This window comes from Moschus berezovskii, chromosome 3 (assembly GCF_049115385.1).
Source record: "Moschus berezovskii isolate FMDL1 chromosome 3, NW_MosBer_1.0, whole genome shotgun sequence".
Lineage (NCBI taxonomy): Eukaryota > Metazoa > Chordata > Mammalia > Artiodactyla > Moschidae > Moschus > Moschus berezovskii.
Window position 1 is genome coordinate 121541032 of NC_142462.1, and position 18390 is coordinate 121559421.

Consider the following 18390-nt stretch of genomic DNA (forward strand, 5'->3'; position numbering starts at 1 on the left):
CCAGAGTTTGCTGAAACTCAAGTCTATTGAGTCGATGATGCCATCCAGCCGTCTCATCCTCTGTCACCCCCTTCTCCTCCTGCCCCCAATCTTTCCCAGCATCAGGGTCTTTTCCAGCATTGAAGCTGAAGTGTGGAAAGTAGCAGATGCTTACTGTGTCTGGTGCCCTTAACAGTTTGTTAGCGTGACTTGTCTGTGCCTCCCAATGGCCTGTGCGATAGGTAGTGTAATCGCTGCGAGTCATCGTAGGCTTCTAAGTGAAGGGATCTGCCCGTGCTCGTGTGCATTGTGAGTTACAGAGCCAGAAATGTCTGCTCAGACATCCACGAGCACTTTCGTGTTGACTCTCTCAGAGTCTTGTCCCCCTCTGCTTTCTGAATTGTTTCTGTAGTAAGATACATTTCGCAGGTTAGCTCTGTACATACACAGACAGAACTGGATTAAAGATGCTCTGAGTAATGCTTGTGTCCTATGAGCTCTTTTTCACTTTTTTGAAAAGTTCCAGTTACCATTGACTAAGCTGGTTTCACGGCCTACACATTAATGGATTGCAGTCGTCAGTTTGGAAAAACGTGCATGGTATAGATAATGATGATCATATGTAATACTTTTCTTCCCCTTGTTTTAAAGTGAATGAAAATGCTTGAAAATGAAATACATGCAAGCGGCAAGCTAGATCACTGAATGAGTATGCCTGTGAAAGCATTGAGCTGAAACTCGGTCCTTAACAGTTAAAACTAGTTTATGTGACAAACAAGTCAGTCTGTATGGTCAGCTTACTCGGTCGCGTCCGACTCTGTGGCCCGTGGACTGCAGCACGCCGGGCCGCAGTCTGCGTCGTACCTGTGGAGTATCAAGTGGTCACGGTCATCTCCAAGTTCCCTCAAGCAGTGATAGCAGTCGTGCTTGTGTCAGTCCACTGGGGTCACATCAGCATCAGAGTAGGAAGAGTATATATACTCACTGAATTAAGAATCGGTTTTAACTTGAACAATACTTAACGCTTTGAGTGCTTTTGTGTGGATTTTTACAGTTTAAAAAGACCTATTGATTATTCAAGTACCAAAAGTAAAAATTGTGTCTTAATTCCTATGATGTTCATAGGACAACACTTAATGACATCCAAAATTTCTCACAGTTATAAAATTGCGTGTGTCTTCTGGGGACTGAGTTGGATTACCGTATTTATTTGTAGAATTAAAAGGGCAGTGATCTCAAGGACATAGTAGCTGTATTCCCTCATTTAGTGTAAGTTTGAGGGCCTGGTAATTTCAAAGCTTCTGCTAGTTTTTAGAAAGTAGGAAATCTCAAAGAACAAACCCATGAAGCTTTAAATACGTTTGCTCACATCCTACCCCAGGATGGTGGGTCCTGGGCTCGGTTCTTCACTTCCCATGCCATCGGTTTTGTAGTTTTAATTGCCTGTTTGAGTAATTTCTCTTAGATTTTACACATAATGTAAATGGTGTGCCTCCCCTCACCCCCGATTTTCTCAGTGCTGCTACTGTGCTGGTAGAAAATGAAATGGCATGTAATTAACATGTTCTCCCATGCCTCTCTGTAGTTCTGTATGCTGAAGGGCTGGGTGGGTTTGGAGGCTTTTTAAAGTGTCATCAGTGATTTAGATGAGTCCCCCAAATATTTGGAGTCACCATTTACCCAGTGTTTCTGGAGCACCTCCAGTGTGCCAGGGCACTGTGTTTGGTGCTGAGGATTCAGCTGTAAATTAGACTCCTGCCTTTGAGCCACAGAGCAGAGCCCATGGATCAGTATTACTTTGATTAAATCTGAAGGTTCTGGGTGAGATATTTTGTTTACAGAGAACTTCAGTTATTGATACACTTTCCATTTTTACAGTAACAGGTATAAATGTAAAATCCACTTATTAACATAAATCCATTATTCAAATAGCAATAATTAGCAAAATAGCCTGATTTTCAATTAAGAAAAATGAGCAAATATAGTATTAAATATTCAGCATTAGCTTTTTGTTTACTCAGGTTTTCTAGGTTATAAAATGCAAGTTATTTTATGAGCAAAACCTAAAGATCAAAAGTAAGCCTCTACTTTCTTTTTTTGTTTGTTTTTTTTTAAGACTTGTTTTTTTAAAGCACTTGTAGGTTCCCAGCAAAACGAAGAGGAAGGTGTAGAGATTTCCTGTATCCCCCCTGCCCCCACATAGACAGACTCCCCCATTATCAGCATCCCCCACCAGAGTGGTATATTTGTTACAAGCAAACCGACATTAACACATAATCCCCCAAAGTCCGTAGTTTACATTAGGATTCACTCTTGGTGTTGTGTGTTTCATGAGTTTGGACAAGTGTGTAATAACACGTATTCATCATTATAGTAGCATACAGGATAGTTCCATTGCCCCAAGAATCCTCTGTTCTCTGCATATTTATCTCCCTGCCTCCACCCTCCGCTAAGTTCCTGGCAACCACTGACGACCGCTTGTGATGTGTGATTTAGTCCCTCGGTCATGTCTGATTTTTTGTGAAGCCATGGACTGCAGCCCACCAGGCTCCTCTGTCCATGGCATTTCCCAGGCATAAATACTGGATTACCATTTCCTTTTCCAGGGGATCTTCCTGACCCAGGGATCGAACCCACCTCTTCTGCGTTTGGGCAGATTCTTTACCACTGAGCCACCTGGACAACTTCTTACTGTCTCCTCAGTTTTGCCTTTTCCAGAATGGCATACAGTTGGAGTCACACTATGTGTATAGTCTATGTAGCCTTCTCAGAATGGCTTCTCTCACTTAGTAATGTGCCTTTAAGGGTCCTCCATGTCTTCTCATGGCTTGATGGCTCATGTCTTTTTAGTGCTAAATATGGCGTGCTGTGATTCATGGGGTCGCGGAGAGTCGGACACGACTGAGCGACTGAACTGAACTGAATACTCCGTAGTCTGGAGGGACCACAGTTTATTTATCCACTCACCCCGTGAGGAACATTGTGCTTGCTTCCAGGTGTTGACAACTATGGAAAAAGGCACTGTAAACATCTGTGTGAGGGTTTCCGTGTGGACGTTAGTGTTCAACTCCTTTAGGTAAATGCAAAGCAGCACAATTAACTGCTGAAATGGATGGTCAGCAATAATGTGTTTAGTGCTGTCGGAGCCCAGAGTGCCTCCTACAGTGGCTTTCCCACCAGCAGGGAAGGAGAGTTCCTGCTGCTCTTCTCTCTCACCAGCATTTGGTTTTTGTCACTGTTCTGAATTTTGGCCGTTCTGATAGGTGTGTGGGCATGTCACGTGGCACTGGTGAAAAAGAACGCGCCTGCCAATTCAGGAGACCTAAGGGACTTGGGTTGGATCCCTGGGTCAGGAAGATCCCCTGGAGAGGGGAATGGCACCCACTCCAGTATTCTTGCCTAGAGAATCCCATGGACAGAGGAGCCCAGCGGGCTGCAATCCATGGGGTCACAAAGAGTCAGACACGACTGAGGTGACGCAGCATGCAGTAGGTGTGGAGGGGTGTCTCATTATTTTAATTTGTGTTTTCCTGATGATGATATTATGTGGCAGTTTCTCATATGCTTATTTACCATCTGTATTTCTCCTCTGGTGAAGCCTTTGGCCCATTTTTTAATCAAATGATTTTCTTACTGAGTCCTAAGAATTTTTTGTGTATTTTGATTAACAGTTGTTTAGCAGACGTGTCTATTGCCAGTATTCTCTCCTAGCCTGTGGCTTGTCTTCTCGTTCTCTTGACTGTCCTTCTCAGAACAGAAGTTTTTCATTTCAGTGAAGTGCAACTGGTCAAGGATTTCTTTTCTGGACCCTGCCTTTGGTGTTGTGTCTAAAAGGCCACACCTTTACCCAAGCTCATCTAGGGTTTCTCCCACGTGATCATCTAGGAACTTCATAGTTTTGCTCCGCTTTCATTTTTAAGGAAGGTTTTGCAAATATTACACGAAAAATGTTCAACATACCGAAAGTGTTCAGTTCAGTCGCTCAGTCGTGTCCAACTCTCCGCAACCCCATGAATCACAGCACGCCAGGCCTCCCTGTCCATCACCAGCTCCCGGGGTTCACTCAAACTCATGTCCACAGAGTCGGTGATGCCATCCAGCCATCTCATTCTCTGTCGTCCCCTTCTCCTCCCACCCCCAACCTTTCCCAGCATCAGAGTCTCCTTGTGTTTAATGGGTTTTAATCATTTTTCTGACTAAGATCAGATGAGCTAGATGGGTTTTTAATGATCACCTCCTACTATGGTTGTTTTTTAAGAAGGAAGGAAGATCACCATCAATTGGGGAGTTCCTACTAGGTACCAGCCATAGAAAGTAGGCCTTTTAGCTTACAATGCCGTATTTAACAACTCTTGAGAAGTTGGCATTTGGATCTTTAACTTCAATTGAGTTCGCAGAATTAGCACCAGCATTGAAGGAACCAAGTGTTCCCCTTCTAAGAGAGTCTGACTAGTCGTGCCCCTTGGTTTTGGAGTCTCGGGAGGATTTTTCTCCTTGTAAAGAAAGCTGAGCGCCAAAGAATTGATGCTTTTGAACTGTGGTGTTGGAGAAGACTCTTGCGAGTCTCTTGGACTGCAAGGAGATCCAACCAGTCCATTCTAAAGGAGATCAGTCCTGGGTATTCATTGGAAGGACTGATGCTGAAGCTGAAACTCCAATACTTTGGCCACCTGATGCGAAGAACTGACTCACTGGAAAAGACTGATGCTGGGAGGGATTGGGGGCAGGAGGAGAAGGGGACAACAGAGGATGAGATGGTTGGATGGCATCACCGATTGATTGATGAGCAGAAATGATACGGGCAGTAACTGTCCTGGAGTAAGAAGAATATCTGTGATTTCCTGGTGGCAAAGTCAGAGGTGGTCCCAGAACCCCTGTGGTCCGCTGCCTACACTCCTAACTAGGGGAGAGAGCTAGGCTCAGTTACAAGGATGCTCTGTGTGTGGACGAGCCATCATTCAGTGCTCCTAGCCTCTGTGGGCGGGCTTTAGGTTGACTTCCAGTCTTCTGCAGTGACTAAACTTGAGTTTACAACTTCTTGTCGTTTGGGGCCACTTTATCTTGGGGGATAGGTTGCTAGAAGTGAGATGGTTGGGTGGACGGGTCAATGCACCGGCCTGCAGAGTGAACACGTCCACCAGCAACAGTTCAGTTGTTTTGACTTTTGTCATGTAGTGTCTGTTGGATTCCAGAATACAGAGGTGCATTTTTGGAGATCTCAAAGTCCAAGTCTGAGAGACTCTTCGCCTCGGTGTTCCTCGCTGGAGCTGCCCCTTCCGCTCCACGTGTCTTTAAGTTAATTTCACCACGCTCAGGTCTCCTTTCATCCCAGGTCCGCGGAACTATCAGCCAAATGTTTCTAACATCACGTCCCTGGTCCGGAACCTTGCAGGACTCTGTTGCCCACTCAGAATAAAGGCTTCACGTCCTCTTACTACAAACGCCCCCTCCTCTCTCCGAAGCTCAAGCCCGAGCCCCCCAAAACCCAGCCTCCTGCCCTTTGCTTTTCTGCCTCCTGCTCTTCCCAGGCAAAATCCCTCACATCCCACCTGAGAAGCGTTCAAAGGGCAGACTTCGTAGAGCCTTCTTGGGCATTGTAGTCTGGAGTGACTTCTTCCAGACCCTCCGGGCTTATATTATGGTTTTACCTGTATCTTCACTGGGGCAGTAAGACGTCTCTGCCCAGTGACAACTCTTCTGGTACTTCAGCTGTCTTTTAAATATTTTATGTTGCAGGAGAACTTGAGCCCCTCTGTTGGTAACAGATGGCAGTTCTTAAAGCTGTCTTTCCAGTGGAACACCCGGTAATACTGCTTTTCATGCTAAGGCTCCTGCATATCCAGAACCTGTCATTTTGTAAACATCCCATTCCTTGCTGTGAATGACCTGAATTTGATCCAGAATGATTTGTAGCTAGCATGCTTTAAAACTGTCCTTTTTTTCCTTAACAGTTTTATTGAGGCATATTTCACATACCATAACATTCACTTGTTTTAAGTGTATAATTCAGCAATTTTTAATAAAATTGGGGTTGCACAGCCATCACCACAATCCAGTTTTAGAACATTTCCTTTGCCCCAAAGGATGCCTTTGGGGTGAGGCCTGTCTCCTGTCACTCTCCCCTCCCCCAGTGGCTCCCCCAACTCTCCACCTCCAACAAGCAGGAGTCCACTTCCTGCCTATCTTGTTTACCTGTTCCGTACATTTCATGTAATAAATGGGATCATGTAACATGTGTTCTTTTCTTCTGGGATGACAGAAGATGAGATGGTTGGATGGCATCACCGACTCAATGGACATGAGTTTGAGTAAACTCTGGGAGTTGATGATGGACAGGGAAGCCTGGCGTGCTGCAGTCCATGGGGTCGCAGAGAGTCAGACATGACTGAGCGACTGAACTGACTGACTGACTTAGGCTAATGTGTTTGAGGTTCATGTGTGCTGTGGCGTGTATCAGTACTGCATCTTTTATTGCCTAAGTGTATTCTTTTGTATGACTATAGGATATCTTGCTTATCTGTTCGCCTGTTGGTGGGCATTTGGGTTGCTCCACTGTTTGGCTTTTATACGCAATGTGCTGTGAACACTCGTGTACAGGCCTTTGGATGGATGTCTGTCTTCTTTTTTAGCGGGGTTAGACCCATGATTGATGGGTCATGTGGTAGGTATAGAATCCACCTGCAGTGCAGGAGTCACAGGAGATGGGGGTTCTCTCCCTGAGTTGGGAAGATCCCCTGGAGGAGGGCATAACAACACACTCCAGTATTCTTGCCTGGAGAATCCCATGGACAGAGGAGCCTCGTGGGCTACACTCCATAGGGTCACAAAGAGTCAGACATGACTGAAGTGACTTCTCGCCATGGTAAATTTATGTTAACTGAACATAGTCTTTAAATGGCCCAAATGTTTAATTACTAGCTTTGAGTAAAGACATAAACAAGACAGTTTGAGCACTTATGATTCAGGCCTTGGGAACTTGACTCTGAAGTGATTGAGAAAAAGCAGAACCCATTTCCCATCTGTCTGTGTATTTAGATTCTCTTTCTAGCCGTGGATTTAATGGTTTTGAATGACTAAGTCTAGACAAAACTCAGCTAATGTTCCTAGAAAGACATCTATTAGGATATTAATCGGAATTTTTTTAATGCTGTTGTCAACTGTAATTGTTTGAGCTTAATTGTAATTAAGCCCTTAGTTCTATATAGAAATGGAATAATATACATTTACATTTTATAAGTAAGTATACAAATTTCAGTAATGGAGGTCAGGTAGTAAATGGCCTTCCTGGTGATGTACAGATAGAACCCTAAGTATTGAACGTACAAATTGTTGGTCTACATTCACAACATATTAACCCTTGTTCTGGTAGCTTTAAGAAGACTTTGATTTAAAAAGTGAGACATTTAAATAATTCATATTCAAATACTAATAAATATATAAATAAATAGGGGTGTAAGTATGAATAAATTTCCCGTTCATGAATTGGCCAGATCTTTGTTGGTTTGCAGTCCTTTGGGCCTCTCATTACACACTGACATCTTGAAGTTTTCACCTGCGTTTTTGCATGGTTCCTGTGAAGCCATGTTGTAATCTCAAATTAGAGAGTACATCCTAGCAGCACACTTCTTAAGGAAGTGGGATAGGAAATTTCCGCCTTCCTAAGAAAACAGCATGGGGGGTGAGTGATGGAAAGAACACGGCTTTGGAATCCAAATATTTGGGTATGAATCCTTGCCACTTGTTACCAGAGTGGTTTTGGGCAAATTATTGAACATCTCCAAGCCTGAGTGGGGCTTCCCTGGTGGCTCAGTGGTAAAAGAATCCACCTGCGATGCAGGAGACACAGGTTTGATCCCTGAGTCAAGAGGATCCCTTGGAGGGGAAATGGCAGCCTGCTCCAGTATTCTTGCCTGGAAAATCCCATGGACAGAGGAGCCTTGTGGGCTGCAGTCCATGGGGTTGCAAAGAGTCGGACACGATTGAGCGCACGCACACACACACACATGCATGCCTGAGTGTCCTCATTTGTAGGAAATAGCGCTATGCAGAGAATATGGCTATTGTAAGGATTTGGTGAGGAAAAAGTATGATAACTCCTAGTGGCACAGGGTCTAGCAGTGAGGCCTACAGAGAATACTGGGTCCTTTCTTTCCATGGCGAGTAAACTGACGTACAGCAAGCAGTTCTACCTCATGGACCCTGTCTGGTCGTGGGTGCGGTAGAATGTAGACGGTGGTCATGGAATTACTCATTTAATAGAATGAGAGGCTGCTTGTGTTTTAGAAATCAGTCTGGGCACCACGGTGGAGGGTGGATTGGAGCAGGTGAGACCAGGGAAAAGACTGACGTCAGTGACCCAGGTGAGAGATGATAATGACTGCCGGAGTTGTTGGGGATGTCATGAGAGGTGGGTGATTCAAGAGAGGAGGAGGGAGTTGATGGAACTGACTTTACATCAGGGGTGAGGACAGGAGAAACCAAAGCTGACCTTTTACCAAGATGGGGGATACATAGGGAGGCTTAGTTGGAACGTGGGCCAGTCAAGAGGCTCAGCAGTGCCCCTTACTTTAAGGTGAGGGTGGAGCGATTGGGGAGGGAGGTATGGTATATGTGAATGGAGATGGGTCTGCAGCTAGGAGGGGGTGCTTTCACCACCTCCAGGATTTTAAGTTGGACAACCAAGCCTTCTGTTCACCAAGGTAAAGAAAGGTGGAGAGGGAGGTGTTCCGTTTCATTCACGTGAGCTTGTGGCCTCTGGAAGGTCCAGGAAAGGAGAGAAGGAGGGAGAGTGGGGTCAGGAGCAGATTGGCATAGCCAGTGCATGGAGGGTCCAGGAGGAAAGGGAGCGCCACCCCGCATGCTGCTGATGGCTCATCTGACTCCTGAATTATCAGATTGAGAGTGTAGAAGTCTAGTAAAATCCTGCCCAGAACTATGCAAAGTTTACAGCCTGCAGGCTCTGCATTACCTGATCCCAGCTATGCACGTCAAACCCGGATTTCAGATGTTCAGTTCAGTTGCTCAGCCGTGTCCGATTCTTTGTGACCCCATGGACTGCAGCACGCCAGGCTTCCCTATCCATCACCAACTCCCAGAACCTATTCAAACTCATGTCCATCATGTCAGTAATGCCATCCATCTCATCCTCTATCGTGTCCCCTTCTCCCACCTTCAATCTTTCCCAGCATCAGGGTCTTTTCCAATGAGTCACTTCTTCCCATCAGGTGGCCAGAGTATTGAAGTTTCAGCTTCAGCATCAGTCCTTCCAATAAACATTCAGGATTGATTTCCTTTAGGATGGACTGGTTGCATCTCCTTGCAGTCCAAGGGACTCTCAAGAATCTTCTCTAACACCACTGTTCAGATGTTGTGTTCATTTAAATCATTAATGGAATTTAAGAATTTCTCAGGTGGTGAGTTTACCAGTCTCAGTTCTAAGTGGCACTGAGATTTCTTGGTATGCACCAGCCAGATCATGATCAAATGGCACAGTATTTCCAGGGGTGCAAGTGAGAAGGTACTGTGTTTTGGTCCCATCTCCTCCCACATCTGTGTCCTGAACTTGACCATCTCCCTGCCAGGCCCCATCCTTTTGCTTCTGTATGTCTACCACGTATGTTGTGTAAAAAGCTGGAATCAAGATTGCCGAAAGAAATATCAAAACCTCACATATGCAGATAACCCCACCCTTATGGCAGAAAGTGAAGAGGAACTAAAAAGCCTCTTGATGGAGGTGAAAGAGGAGAGAGTGAAAAAGCTATCTTAAAAGTCTACATTCGAAAAACTAAGATCATGGCATCTGGTCCCATCCATTCACAGCAGATCGATGTGGACAGAAAGGACACTGACAGACTTCATTTTCTTGGGCTCCAAAGTCACTGTGGATGGTGACTGCAGCTATGGAATTAAGACGCTTGCTCCTTCAAAGAAGAGCTAGGTTGGTCAAACCTAGGCAGCGTATTAAAAAGCAGAGATATTACTTTTCAAACAAAGGTCTATATAGTTAAAACTTTTTTCCAGTAGTCATATATGGATGTGACATTTGGACCATAAAGAAAGCTGAGCGCCAAAGAATTGATGCGTTTGAACTGTGGTGTAGGAGAAGACTCTTGACAGTCCCTTGGACTGCAAGGAGATCCAACCAGTCTATCCTAAAGGAAATCAGTCCTGGGTGTTCATTGAAAGGACTGATGATGAAGTCTCCAATACTTTCACCACCTGATGTGAAGGACTTAGTTGTTGTTTTGTTGTTGTTTTTTTCTGCAGTATTTTTAAGGTAAATCCCAACCATCCTGTCATTTCACCCACAAGAGTATTAATCTGGTGAGGCTTGGGGGGTTTTGTTTGTTTTTAAACAGGAGCCAGTAAACCTTGAGGCCAGTGCCTTACACAGCTCTGAGCCAACGTTCCAGGCTGTCAGCGAAGCCTGGACCTTCTCTCCTGTGTTCTGTGTGTTTTTACTCATATATAAAATGGTAAATCATTTAGTATGTATTCCCCTGTCACTTCCCGCCTCTGGACTCTTTCTGGAATTCATCACGTTGGAAGAAGTGGCCAGAGTTGACAGGGTTGTGTGTGGTGCGCTGTGTGCTTGTCCGACAGCTTATTTGTGACTTCTCTTTTTGGTGAACTTTCACGTATTTCCTGGTGTGCACAGGCAAACGTTCTCGGTGTGAATCATTGTTCTGCCATCTGTTTGATTCTTACATGCCATACTGCAGGTAGAAGCCAGGAACTCTGCATACTTTTAACCAATGGTTAGAAAATAAGTCATTACTGAGTAATGCTCAGGATCATTTCAAACTTTAATCAGATTTAAAATGTTCTTAAACTAGAAAAGCCAAATTTAGCCTTGTTTTTTCTTTAACAGTGAATTTTAACTGTATTTTCATTAACTCTAATAATGACTTTTTAAGAGATACTGTAACAACTTAAATCCATGCTTTTGTTTTGATTTTTTTTTCTTACATTTTTCAAAAGTAGTCACCCAGCCGTCACACAGTTGTTGTGGTCCTTCTGAAAAACCCTGTGTCCCGTGTTTCTGTTACAGCCCTGATCTGAATTATTTTTGCTTTGTTTATTGAACACGGTTCTACATTGGCTTGTGCAAAAGCATCTGCTAAATGTGTTTGGTCTTAATTTACAGGAACAGAGGCAACTATAGGACCACCTTAATGGACAAAAGTGCTATCTGGATTTTTTTTTTTTTTTTAATATTTGAGGTGAAACTGAGCAGGGGACACAATTCTTTTATTACTTTAGAATCTGTGGGCTCCTCCCCTGGAGTAGAAATGTAGGTTCATTAAGGTCTGAATTTATGTTCTTGTCTGTTTCCTACTTAGGGCTGGTCGGGCGGGGGAGTAAGGTGTTCGAAGAAGTCAGGCAGCCCAGCTGGTGAGACGTGGTGAGGAGACGCGTGGCCCTCTCCAGTTCAGGGGCCCCGGCCGGGTAAAGTGGAAACACCCCCGAAAGCAGGGCCGAACCCCGGTCCCCTCCACCCTGAAAGCAGGGCCGAACCCCGGCCCCTCCACCCCGAAAGCAGGGCCGAACCCCGGTCCCCTCCACCCCGAAAGCAGGGCCGAACCCCGGCCCCCTCCACCCCAAAAGCAGGGCGAACCCCGGCCCCCTCCACCCCAAAAGCAGGGCCGAACCCCGGCCCCCTCCACCCCAAAAGCAGGGCCGAACCCCGGCCCCCTCCACCCCAAAAGCAGGGCCGAACCCCGGCCCCCTCCACCCCGAAAGCAGGGCGAACCCCGGCCCCCTCCACCCCGAAAGCAGGGCCGAACCCCGGTCCCCTCCACCCCGAAAGCAGGGCCGAACCCCGGTCCCCTCCACCCCGAAAGCAGGGCCGAACCCCGGCCCCTCCACCCCGAAAGCAGGGCCGAACCCCGGTCCCCTCCACCCTGAAAGCAGGGCGAACCCCGGTCCCCTCCACCCCGAAAGCAGGGCGAACCCCGGCCCCCTCCACCCCAAAAGCAGGGCCGAACCCCGAACCCTCCGTGGCTGGCGCCCCGCCCCGTCCCCGGTGCCCACTCCCAGCCCCCGCGCGCCCTCCCCGCTCCGCCTCAGTTCTTCCTGGAACCTTCTGGAATCCTGTTCTAGGGCCCCCTCCTCCTCCTCAGAGGCCGCGGCTCCGGAAGCCGCGCTGTGGCCGTTGCGGGGCCTCTACGTCCCCGCCCGGGCTCCCAGGAAGGCGCGCCGCTCCGGGTGCCTCCCGCCCGGACGGGCTCCGGGCTCCCCCGGCCCCGGTGCTGCCCGCCCGGCTGCCCCCCGGCGGCGCCTCCCTCTCCGCGCCCAGCGCCCTGCCGAGTGATGGTTCCCGGTGATGCAGCCTCTGCGAGGCCGGGCCTCCGGTGCCGCCAGTCCCGGACCCCCGCCCTCCCAGCAAGGACACGCGGGCTTTCCCTGCCCTGCGTCCCGGCAGCCTCTTGACGCCTGCAGGGCTGGACTGCCTAGAGAGAGTCTGCGTTTCTTTCTGAGTCTTGATCGCAGGGTGGTTGCTCTGCAGCGTTGTGCCTCTGCTGTGTGGCACAATGCCCACAGTTACACGTTTACACACAGACCCCCTCTCCTGGGGTTTCCTTCCCACTCAGTCACCACAGAGCGCTGAGCGCTCCCTGTGCCTTTCAGCAGGCCCTCGTTAGCCGTCTGTTTTCTGCATAGTCGTGTCTGTCTGTCAGTCCCCATGCCCCAGTCCCATCTCGTCACTCTGAGTATTCTCTACATCTGTGACTCTGCTTTGCAAATAAGTTTATCTGTACTATTTTCCCCTGTATTCCACATATAAGCAATATTAAATAATATTTGTTTTTCTGACTTCACTCTGTATGGCAGTCTCTAGCTTTATCCATCTGTCTGCAAATGGCACTGTTTCACTCCTTTTTATGACTGAGTACTCACTGGAAAAGACTCTGATGCTGGGAAGAATTGGGGGCAGGAGGAGATGGGGACGACAGAGAATGAGATGGCTGAACGGCATCACCGACTGGATGGACATGAGTTTGAGTGAACTCCGGGAGTTGGTGATGGACAGGGAGGCCTGGCGTGCTGTGATTCATGGGGTCACACAGAGTCGGACACGACTGAGCGACTGAACTGAATATTCCATTGTGTATATGTACCACATCTTTATCCACTCCTCTGTTGACGGACATTTAGGTTGCTTCCATGGATATTGTAAATAGTTCTTCAGTGGACGTTGGGGTTCACATATATTTTTGAATGTTGGTTGTCTCCAGGTATGCCCCCAGGAATGGGATTGCTGGGTCATATGGTAGTTCTGTTTTTAGTTTTTGAAGGAACCTTTGGTACTGTTTTCCATAGTGGCTGCACCAGTTTGCATTCCCACCAGCAGTGTAACAGGGTTCCCTTCTCTCCACGTTTGCTTCAGCACTTACTGTTGGTAGATTTTTTGATGATGGCCGTTCTAACCGGTGTCAGGTGTGTAGTTTTGTTTTGCATTTCCCTAGTAATTAGTAATTAGTGATATATTGAGCATCTTTTCATACGTTTGTTGACCATCTGTGTGTATTCTTTAGAGAAAGATCTAATGTCTATTTAGGTCTTCTACTCATTTTTTCATTGGGTTGTTTTTTTCATATTGAGCTGCATGAGCTGTTTGTGTATTTTGAAGATTAATCTCACATCTGTTGCTGTCCCTTTTAACCCACTCCAGTTTGATTCCTCCTCTTAAAACCATGGTAACACCTGCCTTGCTCAGGTCCCCAGTGTCTTACATAGAACTAAGGTCAGAAGCTACATTTCAGATACTGTCATTTTGATGAAAATAATAGCTCACATTTATCACCCACTGTGTTGCCACTTGGAGAAGGAAATGGCAACCCACTCCTGTGTTCTTGCCTGGAAAATCCCAGGGATAGGGGAGCCTGGTGGGCTAACGTCTATGGGGTCGCACAGAGTCGGACACGACTGAAGCGACTTAGCAGCAGCAGTAGCAGTGTTGCCACTTTGAACCAGGACCCTCATAGATGTTAAGTGATTTACCCAAGATCATACAAGAAGTAAATAGCAGCAACTGCGTGAGGCCCAGACAACCGTGGCCTTTTCTGGCCTCCAGCATAGGTCTTGTTTTTGGTTGTAACTTGGCGGGTACAAACTCTGTGGGTTCCCCACCATCTAATCTGTCTCTAAATGTTCCTCAGGCTTCAGGTTGGGCCTGTCTCTATGATTGATGGTGGTTCCCACTCTCTAGTGCCGGTCAGAAATGAGCCTCCACAGTCCAGCCTCCAAGGACAGGTCACAAGCACCTCAACCTCCTCAGGTCCAAAAGCCAATCTTTCCACTCTGTTGTGTTCTGTGCTCATAGACGGTTCCATGGTCCCTTTATCATGTAGGTACACGTGATATTTTAATCATGCGCACTCACATCACCAGAGAAGAATCCATAGGATTCTGTTCTGCCTGTTAACAGCAGTACAGCTGGAAGCTCTTGAGTTGGACGCTAGTGTGATGAACAGTGGAATATTTTATGCTTCCAAACCAGTGAGGCATATTTTATTACGTGAGGTTTATCTCATTATTAAATGAGAAAAGTTGTAGAATGATGTGTGGTTGATCCCAAGAAAGCTTGGTCTCTGTAGGGATCAGCACAGATTTACCTTTTTTTTTAATGTTGTGTTGTTTCTTGAAACATTAGTGTTTTCTTGAAAATCCAACCCTGAGATGTGTTCAGGGAAAAATATGCTCTAGCCAAGTCAGTTTGAGTGGGAGATGTTTTATACTGTTTTTCTGACAGGAATTCATAAGATTCGTTCACTTATTAAGGCCTCTGAACTCTTGAAGCAAGCAAAATATTTAGCTTCAGTAAAGCTAGCATTTCCGCAGATTGGCTGGATGATCTGTTTAGTTGTGTTCCTTTTAATGTCTACAGACATCTGTCATACGTATTCTTTTAAGAAAGCCCTTTCCTTACTAATGAAACTCTGAGTTACTAATACCAAAGAGAATATAGTTTTTAGGATTCTTGGAGGTCGTTTGGTTAGTTCATGCTTGTCCTCAACAAAAGAATCTTACACACCGGTAATCTTGAGAAATAGACTGATTTAGTTCACAGTTTGAAGTGTTGGAACACTTGTTTTAATACTGATTCAGATGGCTTTCGTATCCCTTTGGAACAAGTCTCTTTCATGGGGCAAGTCCTTGAATATCCAACCTCCTGGGTTCCGCTACCTTATCTTACTTAGTTGGGGGAGAGGAGGGTGAAGTGAGCAGTGCTGTGCCTGGTCCAGGCTTCTGAGCCCGGGGCTGGGGTGGGACAGGACAGCAGGCTCTGCCCACAGGTTCCCGCCCTGGGTTGGTTGCATTTTGTGCCTTGGTTTCCTGCGCATCCAGTGAAAGCAGGCAGTCTGCAGCTTCTCTGCTGAAAACCGGAGTGTTCCTCCTGGAGATTCGTGAGCGCAACTGGAAGCCCTGTGACGCCGAGGGGTCACTGTCACACAGTGCTGTTGCCCGACTTTCCGTCTATATTTGGTTTCCTTTTGTGTTCAGTACCCCCTGGCTTTTCGGACATCCCAAGTTTTATGGCCGTGGGACGTGAGTTATTAGGAAAGTATTTTTATCCCTTACCCCAAAACCACTTCAGCCTCTGACTTTTTGTGAGGTCCACCTGAGGTTATTGATGGCCTGGTTATGGGATGGAGGGCAGGTGGTTAGTAAAGTGGTGTTATTCCTGAAAATTCCACACTGACAGATAAGCCAGTGTTTTATGGGCACCTGTGTTATTGTATTTATTATTCCAAACAGTTCACTATCAGATATTGAGGGATGCATCCAGTCAGTTCAGCTCCATTGCTGAGTCGTGTCCGACTCTTTGTGACCCCATGGACTGCAGCACGCCAGGCTTCCCTGTCCATCATCAACTCCTGGAGCTTGTTCAAACTCATGTCCATAGAGTCGGTGATGCCATCCAACCATCTCATCTTCTGTTGTCCCCTTCTCCTCATGCCGTCAATCTTTCCCAGCATCAGGGTCTTTTCCAATGAATCAGTTCTTTGAATCAGGTGGCCAAAGTATTGGAGTTTCAGCCTCAGCATCAGTCCTTCCAGTGAATATTCAGGAGGGATACATAAGCAGATGAAATCCAAACACAGGCCCCCACTCTCACCCCAAGGTGGGAACTCCATCACCAGAGCATCTCCTATCCATTCGGGCTCCACCCACGTGCCCCTTCAGGGAGGGGCTGGACTCCCAGAGGGCCTCCAGCTGTAAGGTCCTCCCTTACCTCCCCACCCGGCGCACTTGTGGGGACTGCACCCCCAGGAGCAGAAGCACAGACTGTGCTGCCCTGTGTGCCAGTCCAGGCAGCGCTGGACGCCTCCCAAGTGGGGGCCACCTCACGGTCCACCCCCTCTCTGCCCAGGCCTGCGTCCTCCCCTGCCCCTCACAGATGTCATCCCAGAGAAGCATTTACCATCCAAACTTTTTCCGGGCATTTGCTCCAGAGAGCCCAGCCTGAGACCTGCAGGTCAGCTGCTGTGTTAGCACATGGCCTGATTTTTAAGACGTTTCTCTGATGTTCTTACTTTTAATGTTTCCTTTTAGATGTAGTTTTAGCTATCGCTGTTGTAGGATAAGCGATAAATGTTAAATATTATAAATGGGAGACTCTAGGGGTTATTAAAAATATAAGATGAGGTTAGCCTCTTTCAACTTCTCAATTAAGTCGGTAATGGCATGTGAATTTTTGTGAACTGTGTAAATTTAGAAAACGGGAATGACTCATTTGAAAGGGAAAACAGTAAAGCACCTTAAAGCAGAAATAAGACAGTTTGCTGAATTTTCACCACATGAGCTGAGATTTGGCTGTGGCACCAGATTCCCAAGCGTAGAACTAGACAGAAACTATGTGTAATAAAGTAGACTTGATATTTTAACGTGAGACATTGTGTTTGATCTTGAAATACCAGTGACTCTGACAGTGAGGCGCGTAACCAGAATCAGATGTACACTAGGAGCAAGAAAGAGCACATCTGGGTGCTGATGTTCAGTGGGCACCGTGAGGTCGAGTGGGGAGAAATAGAACCACTGACCATTTTATTCGGTGTGCCTCAACCTTGCCCCTGGGCTGGAACTGAGGCGGGATGATAAGTGCCGTGTTACTTCTGTTGAGTCCTGTCCAACTCTTTGCAACCCCATGGACTGCAGCACACCAGGCTTCCCTGTCCTTCACTACCTCCAAGTTTGCTCAAACTCACGTCCGTTAAGTCGGTGATGCCATGCAACCATCTCATGCTCTGTCACCCCTTTCTCCTCTACCCTGAAATCTTTCCCAGTATCTGGATCTTTTTCCAACAAGTCAGCTCTTCCTATCAGGTAGCCAAAGTATTGGAGCTTTAGCATCAGTCCTTCCAATGATCATTCAGGGTTGATTTTCTTTAGGATGGACTGGTTGGATCTCCTTGCAGTCTAGGGGACTCTCAAGAGTCTTCTCCAGCACCACAGTTCAAAAGCATCAATTCTTTGGCATTCAACTTTCTTTATGGTTCAACTCTCACATCCATACATGACTACTGGAAAAAACACAGCTTTGACTACAGGGACCTTTGTTGGCAAAGTAACGTCTCTGCATTTTAATATACTGTCTAGGTTGGTCATAGCTTTCCTTCCAAGAAGTGTCTTTTAATTTAATGGCTGCAGTCACCGTCCGCAGTGATTTTGGAGCCCAAGAAAGTAAAGTGTGTCACTGTTTCCATTGTTTCCCCATCTATTTGCCATGAAGTGTTGGGACCAGATGCCATGATCTTAGTTTTCTGAAAGTTGAATTTTAAGCCAGCTTTTTCACCTTCATCAAGAAGCTCTTTAGTTCCTCTTTGCTTTCTGCCATTAGGGTGGTATCCTCTGCATATCTTGAGGTTATTGATATTTTTCCCAGCAATCTTGATTCCAGCTTGAGCTTCATCCAGTCCAGCATTTCACATTATGTACTTTGAATATAAGTTAAATAAGCAGGGTGACAGTAGACAGCCTTGATGTGCTCCTTTCCTTCCCAATTTTGAACCAGTTTGTTGTTCCGTGTCCGGTTCTAACTGTTGCTTCTTAACCTGCATACAGGTTTCTCAGGAGGTAGGTAAGGTGGTCTGGTATCCCCATCTCTTGAAGAATTTTCCACAGTTTGTTGTGATCCACACAGTCTAAGGCTTTAGCATAGTCAGTGAAGTAGAAGTAGATGTTTTTCTGGAATTCCCTTGCTTTTTCTATGGTCCAGTGAATGTTGGCAAATTGATCTCTGATTCCTCTGCCTTTTTGAAATCCAACTTGTACATCTGGAAGTTCTTGGTTCACATACTGTTGAAGCCTAACTTTGAAGGATTTTATGTATTACCTTGCTAGCATGTGAAATGAGTGCAAATCTTTGGCATTGCCCTTCTTTGGGATTGGAGTGAAAACTGACCT

General features: G+C 46.4%; 1 protein-coding gene across 3 annotated transcripts in view; it reads left to right on the top strand.

The window, feature by feature from the left end:
* The window catches only part of CUL1 (cullin 1), an 86249-nt gene that overhangs the window by 14160 nt on the left and 53699 nt on the right, over positions 1 to 18390 (top strand). Inside the window, exon 1 of one of the 3 annotated variants that reach the window (XM_055421441.2) lies at positions 11408 to 11427. The exons of the other annotated variants lie outside the window; for them this stretch is intronic. The gene's annotated coding sequence lies outside the window, so the exon portion shown is untranslated. Of the gene's footprint in view, positions 1 to 11407; positions 11428 to 18390 lie in introns of those variants that run through there. 3 annotated transcript variants of the gene reach the window in all.